Source organism: Haematobia irritans, chromosome 3 (assembly GCF_050003625.1).
Source record: "Haematobia irritans isolate KBUSLIRL chromosome 3, ASM5000362v1, whole genome shotgun sequence".
Classification (NCBI taxonomy): Eukaryota; Metazoa; Arthropoda; class Insecta; order Diptera; family Muscidae; genus Haematobia; species Haematobia irritans.
Window position 1 is genome coordinate 194,985,189 of NC_134399.1, and position 13,006 is coordinate 194,998,194.

Consider the following 13,006-nt stretch of genomic DNA (forward strand, 5'->3'; position numbering starts at 1 on the left):
TTGAACGTGTGCCGGAAGTTGATGGGTTAGAAGAGATTCTAGGAAAGGGCCAAGAGTGAAATAAACATGCGAGCATTTCTGTGTGAGTGTGGTGAGAGAAGACTCAAACATTCTCAAACCCTGAGATTTAAGCCGGCATTTACGTTGGTAATGACAATGAAATGAAGTAACCTTTTGATAATGTTGTAGATATATATGTATATGTGGATTGGTGAATATTAGCGGGACATATTGACAAACAAAAGAGACATACATACTTACATAGACATTTGGTTTGATTTGCAGACCATTCTTGTGATGCTGTCTTTAGTTACTTCCACCATTACATGTATCACGGAGATAGATAGAGAGATAAAGAGAGTAAGAGAGCTGGAATGAAATTAGAGGCAAAGAGAAATGTTAGCTTTTAAAAAAGCAAAATGTTAAAAAATCCCTTAAGCACTGATTACATTGAAATGTTAGAGAAAGTGTAGCCGATAACATACTTATATTTTAACAGTTCTATGATTACGAATCTTTTAAAGTTTCCTAAAGCTCGTAATATAATTTAACGTTTTTCTAAGTTTAAAATGTAATTGTAATCAAATTGAAACCTCCCGTTTCAACATGCTTGTATGATGAAAAGCCAATTCTCCACCCAGAGAAGGAATATCATCACCTAAAACATATTTCAAGAGCAAAATGTTATTTTTGTAAGGGGAACATATCACATGTTTGTCACAAAAATGTTATGTATCTAGTTTCGGCAACCTTGTATATGTTTGCCGAGAAAACAACATTTTTGCGACAAAAATGTTCCATGCTCATAATCCAAAAATAACATTTTGCTCTTGAAACATGTTTGAGGTGATCATGTTCCTTCTATGGGTGTAGGGTACAAATTTCACCGTTCGAACTTGAACTGCGTCTTGACGGCCAAGAGATGTGAATACGACGAGTGGCACACCCAGACAGTGTTGTCAGTATTTTTTTGGCCCTTGTCCCCAAATTATGATGTTTTCTTCCCCAAAAATCCCCAATTTAAATTTAAAGTCCTCACAAAAAATTCCCAATACATTTGTGACAATGTATTTTGCTCTGCCGTAGGAAATCAGTAATAGTTTAAAAATTTAAATTCTGTCAAATCCATCAAGCTGCAATAAGATCAAGATTTCGAACCACAATACCAATAGACTGGTGATCGTCTTCTAAATGCTGTAGATATGAAAATGGGAGTCGGTAACCTTGTCTTTGTGAATGAAAAATTACTTCTAAATAAATTTAGTCGTAAAATTTGGTTCCCAAAGTTGGTAGAATTCTATCAGAAATGGTAGATTTTGTATTGTTTGGTAGATTGGTAGAATTTTTAATGTTTTGGTAGATTTTCCAAAGAAGTACTTCATAAATTTTCTATAGAAATAATCTTCTGAAAAAAAGTTTTCTGTGTAGAAATAAAATTTTGAGAAATTTGTCTATATAAAAAAATAGAGAATTTTTCTACATAGAAATACAATTTTGACAAAATATTTTACAGAAATAAAATTTCGACAAAATTTTCTATATAGAAATAAAATTTTGATAATTTTTTCTATAGAAATAAAGTTTTGAAAAAATTTTCTATATAAATAAAATTTTGAAAAAAAATTCTATAGAAATAAAATATTGAAAAAAAATTCTATAGAAGTAAAATTTTGACAAAATATTCTAGCGAAATAAAATTTTGGCAAAATTTTCTATAGATATAAATTTTTTTTTAAATTTTATTTTTAAAAAAGATTAAACCGATTTCTCGAAAAAAAAAATCCCCAGATTTATGGAAATTCCCCACCAAATCCCCAAGTCAGAAATTTCATCCCCATTCATGAAAAATATCCCCAATTTGGGGAAAAATTCCCAATACTGGCAACACTTCACCCAGAGAAGGAATATAATCACCTAAACCATGTTTCAAGAGCAAAATGTTATTTTTTGGATGAGGAACATGTAACATGTTTACCGCAATCATTTTATTTTCTCGAAAATTATGTATCTGATTTCGGCAACCATGTACGTGTTTGCTTAGAAAACAACATTTTTGTGACAAAAATGTTCCAGGATCACCGTCCAAAAATAACATGTTGATCTTGAAACATGTTTGGGGTGATCATATTCCTTCTCTGCTTGCACAACCGCTGTCAGTTCACACTAAGCAATGGAAACTCAACCAAACCACACTAAGTGCTTGGGCATTTAGCTTGATTCCACTTGTAGTTTCGGCATCTGCTTTGTAGATTTCGTTACTAATCGTACCGACCCTGCTCGGGCGCCATTTTCTAACGTGGTTTTGTCGTCGGCTAAGGTAGACCAGTGGTCGTCCAGGATCAACATCCCAGCAAAAAAACCGTCGCCAAAAAAGTAGTGAAAATGTTTTTTATGGATCCGGAAGTGGTGCCAAATTGACGCAGAAGCGATGAATTTAACATGGGCTTGTCATAGGGCGGATGTCCACCATTTCAACAGCCACTGCACTGAATTTGCATTTTTTGCATCACAAAAAACCGTCGCCAAAAAAGTAGTGAAAATGTTCTTTTTGGATCCGGAAGTGGTGCCAAATTGACGCAGAAACGATGAATTTATCATGGGCTTGTCATAGGGCGGATGTTCACCATTTCAACAGCCACTGCACTGAATTTGCATCACTTCTTAAAGTTTGAGACGAATTCAGTGTTTTGGATGTGAATTAAGAAATTTTGTGATATTTTGACAAATAAATAATGTTTAAAATTTTTTTTATGATTTTTAATGCATTATAACGCTTGTCTGGAACTTTTGTGATCAAACATTTTCAAAAATTCGAAATTTTTCTACAAAGGATTTAGCATTTTTTTCGGCTAAATTTAAATAATTTGTACCATCTTATTAATTCTTAATCTGTTTTTCACCTTTTTGAAACACAAAAAAAAAAATAAAATGTCTCATTAAAAATATGTAAAAAGCGAGTTATAAAGAAATTGACTCAAATGAACTTCCTGTGCAGTTAAAATAAAGAACATCTTTGGGAGACCATTTTTATACCCTCCATCATAGGATGGGGGTATATTAACTTTGTCATTCCGTTTGTAACACATCGAAATATTGCTCTAAGACCCCATAAAGTATATATATTCTGGGTCGTGGTGACATTCTGAGTCGATCTAAGCATGTCCGTCCGTCTGTTGAAATCACGCTAACTTCCGAACGAAACAAGCTATCGACTTGAAACTTGGCACATGTAGTTGTTATCGATGTCGATCGGATGGTATTGAAAATGGGCCATATCGGTCCACTTTTACGTATAGCCACCATATAAAGGGACCCTCAGATTTGGCTTGTGGAGCCTCTAACAGAAGCATATTTCATCCGATCCGGCTGAAATTTGGTACATCGTGTTGGTATATGGTCTCTAACAACCACGCAAAAATTGGTCCACATCGGTCCATAATTATATATAGCCGCCATATAAACCGATCCCCAGATTTGGCTTCCGGAGCCTCTAAGAGAAGCATATTTCATCCGATCCGGCTGAAATTTGGTACATGGTGTTGGTATATGGTCTCTAACAACCGTGCAAAAATTGGTCCACATCGGTTCATAATTATATATAGCCCCCATATAAACCGATCCCCAGATTTGGCTTGCGGTGCCTAAAAGAGAAGCAAATTTCATCCGATCAGGCTGAAATTTGGTACATGGTGTTGGTATATATATGCAAAAATTGGTCCACATCGGTCTATAATTATATACAGCCCTCATATAAACCGATCCCCAGATTTGGCTTCCGGAGCCTCTAAGAGAAGCATATTTCATCCGATCCGGCTGAAATTTGGTACATGGTGTTGGTATATGGTCTCTAATAATCATGCAAAAATTGGTCCACATCTGTTCATAATTATATATAGCCCCCATATAAACCGATCCCCAGATTTGGCTTGCGAAGTCTCCAAGAGAAGCAAATTTCATCCAAGCCGGTTGTAATTTGGAACATGGTGTTAGTATATGCTCTTTAACAACAGTGCCAGAATTGGTCCATATCGGTCCATAATTATATATAGCCCTCATATAAAACGTTCTCCAGATTTGACCTCCGGAGCCTCTTGGAGGAGCAAAATTCATCCGATCCGGTTCAAATTAGGAACGTGGTGTTAGTATATGGTCGCTAACAACCATACCAAAATTGGTCCAATCACACTAAAATTGGTCCATATCGGTTCATAATCATGGTTGGCACTAGAGCCAAAAATAATATACCAAAAATTTATTTCTATAGAAAATTTTGTCAAAATTTTATTTCTATAGAAAATTTTGTCAAAATTTTATTTCTAGAGAAAATTTTGTTAAAATTTTATTCGGTTCATAATAAAATTTTCATCATTTTCAAAATTTTATTTCTACAGAAAATTTTGTCAAAATTTTATTTCTATAGAAAATTTTGTCAAAATTTTATTTGTATAGAAAATTTTGTTCAAATTTTATTCGGTTCATAATCATGGTTGCCACTCGAGCCACAAATAATCTACCAAGATTTTATTTCTATAGAAAATTTTGTCAAAAGTTTATTTCTATAGAAAATTTTGTTAAAATTTTATTTCTGTAGAAAATTTTGTCAAAATTGTATGTCTACTTTGTCAAACTGAATTATATAAGTATTGGATCGATCTTTTTTGATTTAATATATACCACGTATGGACTTACATACAATTTAGAAGATGGTGTAAGGATACCTTGCCATCGGCAAGCGTTACCGCAACTTAAGTAATTCGATTGTGGATGGCAGTGTTTAGAAGAAGTTTCTACATTGTTAGAAAAATATGTTTTTCATATGTTCCGATATAAACAAAATGTGTTTCGGGCATAATTTTTAAACACAATATATTTAAGTGCAAACATGTAATGTTCCTAACCGAACACTTAATGTTTGGGACACGTATGTTAATATGTTAGAACATATTATGGTTGGGGCATGAATGTTTCATAAAAATAATATGTGTGAATGTAAACATATATAAATTTACAAATTTCGAGTAAACATATATATGTTGTAACATTTTATTTAGAGAGCAACAGAGATAGAGTATAGAGAAAGAAATAGAAATGGAAACCGGGAGGGTTGAACGACAGAAATCAACATAACACATCGAGATAATCAAAAGAGAGCAATTTCTGTGAAACCGCTTGTATGCGGAAAACTGTTTTATGATAAGGCCAAAAATTTGATATGCCTAAGTCTAAATATTATTTAATTTGAATATTAGAATGACTATTCGCAGTAAAGAGAAAGTTGTAAATGCATTTAAAATAGTGTTAAATGCTAGAAAAAATTGTTCACTCCTAAATAAATGTATGTGTATTTTATAAAATTATTTATTTATTTATTTATTTTTGTTTATGCTCCACTCCACGTTCCTCTTTCGTTAGAGTTTTTGAATTCCTTCCAAAATTTCAAACTTTTATATAAAACAGTTTTTTGTTATAAAATTGTTATTTATGCAATAAAAAATAATATTTTATCCAAAAGCTCAGTCCATTTCGTTTATATCAAGCACTGTTTCTGACTGTAAATCTTTAATAAACCACATTTCGAAGTTTCATTATAAAAATTTAATATAGTATGAATATAAATGTGTAAATTAAAAAAAAAATGGTTCGGTCGGAGCAGGAATTGAACCCACGACCCTTTGCATGCAAGTCAGACATGCTGACCACTGCTCCACGTGGCCAACAAATGTAGGTTTCTTTTAAATAATGTTATGTTTGCATGGTCTCGTGGGCGCTGCAAACTATGCTATATAAATGTAACTTATAACGATAATTGTCTACTGGTGACTGTTACAGCCACGTAGCCCAGTGGTAGTGTGTTGGCTTACAAATTGCATTGTTCCCGGTTCGATTCTCCGTCAAGGCGAAAGGTAAAATTTTAAAAAATTATAAAATTGAATAATTTCTTCAACATTATTTGTATTACAGAAAGAGGTGCCAAGAACTAAAAAATTTCGTGGAAGTGAAAATTATGTGAGGGAATTACCACAATCTTCTTGGGGAGAAAAGTCTTCCAAGCATATAATATTTTTGGGCTCAAAATGCTTCCAAAACATATAATATGTTCACATAAAACAAACATATTAATGTTTCGGTAGTATCCAATAATATATGTGCTTCCTGCAAAATATGTTTGGAACATATGTTAGAGAAGCGATTTTTTTTGAGGGTGTACGCAATCCATGATGGAGGGTACATAAGCTTCGGCCTGGCCGAACTTACGGCCGTATATACTTGTTGGAAGTTCTTTTAAAGTTCTGCCTTGAGAAGAACTTCCAATTTTTTTTTGCTGGGATAGAAATAAGAAAACCTATTTGTTTTTCATACATTTCAGAGCTGTATTCGATGGCGAGATAAGCCAACACTGGGCTATATCGCTATAGCCATCAACGCACAAGCAACGCAAACAGTCAAACAGTTTGGCTGATAAGTCCTCGGTCTGACACATAGATGACATCGATAGTATTAAATGCATATTATTTTTATATAGTACCAACCTTCAAATGATTTGTGTCAAAATTTGACGTCTGTAAGTCAATTAGTTTGTCAGATAGAGCGTCTTTTGTGAAGCAACTTTTGTTATTGTGAAAAACGGAATTTCGTGTTTTGATAAAATACTGTTTTCTGAAGGGAAAAATACGGTGGAAGTAAAAACTTGGCTTGATAATGAGTTTCCGGACTCTGCCCCAGGGAAATCAACAATAATTGATTGGTATGCAAAATTCAAGAGTTGTGAAATGAGCACGGAGGACCGTGAACGCAGTGGACGCCCGAAAGTGGTGGTTACCGACGAAAACATCAAAAAAATCCACAAAATGATTTTGAATGACCGTAAAATGAAGTTGATCGAGATAGCAGAGGCCTTAAAGATATCAAAGGAACGTGTTGGTCATATCATTCATCAATATTTGGATATGCGGAAGCTCTGGATGCCGCGCGGGCTCACATTTGACCAAAAACAACAACGTGTTGATGATTCTGAGCAGTGTTTGCAGCTGTTAACTCGTAATATACCCGAGTTTTTCCGTCGATATGTGACAATGGATGAAACATGGATCCATCACTACACTCCTGAATCCAATCGATAGTCGGCTGAGAGGACAGCAACCGGTGAACCGTCTCCGAAGCGTGGAAAGACTCAAAAGTCCGCTGGCAAAGTAATGGCCTCTGTTTTTTGGGATGCGCATGGAATAATTTTTATCGATTATCTTGAGAAGGGAAAAACCATCAACAGTGACTATTATATGGCGTTATTGGCGCGTTTGAAGGTCGAAATCGCGGCAAAACGGCCCCATATGAAGAAGAAAAAACTGTTGTTCCACCAAGACAACGCACCGTGCCACAAGTCATTGAGAACGATGGCAAAAATTCATGAATTGGGCTTCGAATTGCTTCCCCACCCACCGTATTCTCCAAATCTGGCCCCCAGCGACTTTTTCTTGTTCTCAGACCTCAAAAGGATGCTCGCAGGGAAAAAAATTGGCTGCAACGAAGAGGTGATCGCAGAAACTGAGGCCTATTTTGAGGCTAAACCGAAGGAGTACTATCAAAATGGTATCAAAAAATTGGAAGGTCGTTTTATTTATCGCTCTTGAAGGGAACTATGTTGAATAATAAAAACGAATTTTGGAAAAAATGTGTTTTTCTTTGTTAGAACGGGGACTTATCAGTCAACCTGTTATCTCTAAAACTTGGTCAAAAGTTAGTATGAATCTTAAGGCCAAAATCCTGGGATTTATGCCTGCAATATTTCAATTTCGTTTCTATCGTCTAAAAAAAATATATATTTCTCTGTGTATTTATATGATACCCAAGGATCCCTTACAATAAATAGACAAAAGCACAATGCAACCCACAAATCCCATGTGGGATATATCTCTAAAACTTGGTCAAAAGTTAGTATGAATCTTAAGGCCAAACTCCTTGGATCCAAGTAAACATTTTTTTTAGACTATATAGACAATTTATGCCTGCAATATTTCAATTTCGAATTACTTTCTTTTTCGTGAAAAAAATATATTTCTCTGTGTATTTATATGATACCCAAGGATCCCCTACAATAAATAGACAAAAGCACAATGCAACCAACAAATTGTTATAGTAGGTCAGTGTGTAAAGTAAATAAGTACATATTTCGGGTTGCTAATGAAAAAGTAGCAACCTACAATACGCCCCAAATAGGAAATCATCATTCGCGCACAAACACTCACCCATATATAAGCAGATAGATAGATAGGTGATGTTTTGATGAATATTTCGTTGCAATCTCCGAGGAGTGCACAACAACCAGCCAAACTCATGTTTACACAGTGATGCCAATTTGGTGCTTTTAGTAACAAATTTAGTGCCTTTTGATTTCCAAAAAGCACCAAATTGTTTTTTTGGTGCTTTTTCAAAAAAAAAAAAAAAAACACCAACTTGGTGCTTTCTGGCGTTTTCTTTTAGTGCTTTTGGTGCTTTTTGAACAGTATTTTTTGAACAGTATTAAATTTAATTGACGACATCTTTTCATACAAAAAATCTGATTAGACCGTCAATAGCTTAATAAACTCACCTATATTGCCATAGAATTTGATTATTATTTATGATATTTATACCCTGCGCCACACTGTGGAACAGGGTATTATAAGTTAGTGCATATTTTTGTAACACCCAGAAGGAGATGAGATAGACACATGGTGTCTTTGGCAATAATGCTCAGGGTGGGTCCCTGAGTCGATATAACCATGTCCGTCTGTCTGTGAACACATTTTTGTGATCAAAGTACAGGTCGCAATTTAAGTCCAATCGCCTTCAAATTTGGCAGATGTTCCTAATTTGGGTCAGAATAGAACCTTATTGATTTTGGAAGAAATCGGTTCAGATTTAGATATAGCGCCCATATATATCTTTCGCCCGATATGCACTAATATGGACCCAGCAGCCAGAGTTTTATACCGATTTGCTTGAAATTTTGTACAAACATAAGTCGTATAGTCAAGTGTGCAAAATTGGATTGAAATCGGTTCAGATTTAGATATAGCTCCCATATATATCTTTCGCCCGATATGGACTTATATATCCCCAGAAGCCAGATTTTTGGCCGAATTTGGTTGAAATTTTGCACTAGGAGTACAATTAGTAGTATAGTTAAGTGTGCAAAATTTGATTGAAATAGGTGCAGATTTAGATATAGCTCCCATATACATCTTTCGCCCGATATGGACTAATATGGTCCTAAAAACCAGAATTTTGGCCCAATTTGGTTGAAATTTTGCACAGGGAGTAGATTTAGCATTGTAGCTATGCGTGCCAAGTTTGATTGAAATCGGTTCAGATTTATATATAGCTCCCATATATAGCTTTCGCCCGATTTACACTCATATTACCACAAAGGCCAATTTTTAACTCCTACACGGATGAAAAAGACTGTTTTTCATATGTTTGGCTATAAACATTATATGTTTGGAACACAAATTTTTAAACACAATATTTTTGAGTGCAAGCATATAATGTTCATAAACTAGCATAACATGTTTGGGACATATATGTTAATATGTTAGAACATATTATGTTTGGGACATAAAATGTTTTTAAATATAGTATGCTTGGATGCAAACATATATTAATTTAGAAATAGCCTATAAACATATATGTGTTTAGTAGCTTGGAGCGCTATTTAACAGGGAGCGATATTGAATTAAGTTGGTGGTTGTTGCTTGTTATTACAAAATTAACATTTTATTTTTCCTTGGGCAATTGAACAGCTACTTCTTTGATCCTTACAAACTGTGTGGTCCGCTGTTCGAATCCCCGTCCGGCAAAAGGTAAAATTAAAATAAAAAAAAAATCATACAATTGAATAATTTCTTCTACAATGTTTGTATTACAGAAAAAGGTGTTAAGAACTAAAAAATCTCGTGGAAGTGAGAAAGATGTGGGGGAATATACAATTAGGCAGAAACAAAATTTTGAGCATTCAGGTCGAAAACCTATGCTGTTAGCACCTATATTACCTGTTTATTTTCATAATTCATTATGATTGTAAATATTTAAATAAATAAATAAAATTTTGAGCACAATATTGTTTGGGAGATTTTTTTTAAGCATATAATATTTTTGGGTGCAAAATGCTTCCAAACATATTATATGTTCACATAATAACATATTGTTTTTTGGAAGACAACATTATTGAATTTGGATGCAAAAATACAAAATGTTTGGAAATTGACTACCCAAACATATATGTTTTAGACCAATATGCTTTCAAACTTATTATATATTGGAAGAGATCAAACATATAAATGTTTGGGCAATACCCAAAAATGTATATGCTTGAAGCAAAATATGTTTGGAAGTATATGTTACAGAAGCGATTTTTTGTGAGCGTGTACCCTGCGCCACACTGTGGAACAGGGTATTATAAGTTAGTGCATATTTTTGTAACACCCAGAAGGAGACGAGATAGACACATGGTGTCTTTGGCAATAATGCCCAGGGTGGGTCCCTGAGTCGATATAATCATGTCCGTCCGTCCGTCTGTCTGTGAACACATTTTTGTGATCAAAGTATAGGTCGCAATTTAAGTCCAATCGCATTCAAATTTGGCAGATGTTCCTAATTTGGGTCAGAATAGAACCTTATTGATTTTGGAAGAAATCGGTTCAGATTTAGATATAGCGCCCATATATATCTTTCGCTCGATATGCACTAATATGGACCCAGCAGCCAGAGTTTTATACCAATTTGCTTGAAATTTTGTACAAACATAAGTCGTATAGTCAAGTGTGCAAAATTGGATTGAAATCGGTTCAGATTAAGATATAGCTCCCATATATATCTTTCGCCCGATATGGACTTATATGGCCCCAGAAGCCAGATTTTTGGCCGAATTTGGTTGAAATTTTGCACTAGGAGCACAATTAGTAGTATAGTTAAGTGTGCAAAATTTGATTGAAATCGATTCAGATTTAGATATAGCTCACATATATATCTTTCGCCCGATATGGACTAATGTGCTTCTAGTAGCCAGAGTTTTGGACCAATTTGGTTGAAATTTAGCATTGTAGCTATGCGTGCCAAATTTGATTGAAATCGGTTCAGATTTATATATAGCTCCCATATATAGCTTTCGCCCGATTTACACTCATATTACCACAGAGGCCATTTTTTAACTCCTATTTAGTTGAAATTTTGTATAGGGAGTAGAATTAGCATTGTAGCTATCCGTGCCAAATTTGGTAGAAATCGGTTCAGATTTCGATATAACTCCCATATATATGTTTTTTTGATTTCGACAAAAATGGTCAAAATACCAACATTTTCCTTGTAAAATCGCCACTGCTGAGTCGAAAAGTTGTAAAAATGACTCTAATTTTCCTAAACTTCTAATACATATATATCGAACGATAAATCATAAATAAACCTTTGCGAAGTTTCCTTAAAATTGCTTCAGATTTAAATGTTTTCCATATTTTTTTTTCTAACATTGTGTTCCACCCTAGTGCATTAGCCGAATTTTGAGTCTATAGACTTTGTAGAAGTCTATCAAATTCTGTCCAGATCGAGTGATATTTAAATGTATGTATTTGGGACAAACCTTTATATATAGCCCCCAACACATTTGACGGATGTGATATGGTATCGAAAATTTAGATCTAAAAAGTGGTGCAGGGTATAATATAGTCGGCCCCGCCCGACTTTAGACTTTCCTTACTTGTTTTTATTGTAAAATTTAGCGACGAGTGCAGAATTTCTGAACTCGAAAAAGATGGTATTAAAAACTTTAATATTAAATTCACAAAAGCACTCATAACTGAAATAAGTAATAGACTCCCTGCAAACATTAAAATTTCCACATTTAATGTCGACACATTTATTTTCTCCTCTGAAAAACATATTGTGAAATATGAAGTCATTACTGATAAAAATTAAAGAGTGTAAAATAAGATGTACACTTGGGTAGATGTTCATAATTTTATAAGATTAAAAAGGCTTAAATTGAAATCAATACCCACAAGTTCTATCTTTGGATTTTTTTTTTTATTTTTAGTAGTAGTACGTGGAATTTTAGCTGGTATGCTAGAATTTATAATATAGTTTTGGTTCTTTTTGCCCTTCGGGAGTTGGCATCACTGTGTTTACAACACATTTACTCTTTATCCCACTCTTCCACTTATGTACTAAAGAGAGCATCATATACTTCACCACATTACCACAGTTTGAAGGGGGCTTGGCGTGTGTTTTCTATGAAGTACTCAAGAGTAAATATTAAAACAATCTCACCACTTGACTAGTTTGAGGTGTGATAGACAAATACAACAGACCACCAGTGAGACAACATAGGGAACAAATAGACTGACATATCACATCAAATCATATAGGGACAGATTGAAAAAAAAAAATGGAGCATCCATGATTATAGTACAAATGTGTTGTTGGGAATTGTGTTTGCATTTCTCGCCGTAACGAAATGACATATGCTTGGGTTGTCTTTTTGTTGTTTGATGTGTCAACATTTTAATTAAGTTGAGCTTACAAATTTTACCAGATTGTATACTACAGCTAAGAACGGTTTAAAATCGCTAAAACATTTCCGCTTTGTGTACAAACTTTTTTTAATGAGATTTGTAATGTTTTTGAAATATTAAAGCTTAATTTTTTGACAAATTTATATGTTTTATTATTTCCCACGAATATGGCAGAAGTGAACGAAGGAATAGAGTGTCTATCAGTAGGCTATACCCTCGTAATGTACAAACGAGATGATCGAGCATAGGATTCGAATCTGATTCTTGTACACAGAAAAACTGTTTTATAGGAAGAATGAACTACCTCGCGCGAAAGGAAATTTATTTTAACATTTTATTAAAATCAGGAAAATTTAATGTCCTTGTGCACTTTTTAACTCAATTCACGAAATTGCACCCTATCATAGAAGAAAAAAACTAACTAAAAGTAAAGAAACAAATCATTGGTGCCAAATCATGACCAT

The 13,006-nt window shown here is 34.1% G+C and overlaps 1 protein-coding gene across 1 annotated transcript in view; it reads right to left on the bottom strand.

The window, feature by feature from the left end:
• Window positions 1-268: 268 nt before the first annotated feature.
• Window positions 269-13,006, bottom strand: part of mei-218 (meiotic 218) — a 129,964-nt gene continuing 117,226 nt past the window's right edge. The window contains exon 6 of the mRNA XM_075301253.1: window positions 269-369. The gene's annotated coding sequence lies outside the window, so the exon portion shown is untranslated. The remainder of the gene's footprint in view (window positions 370-13,006) is intronic.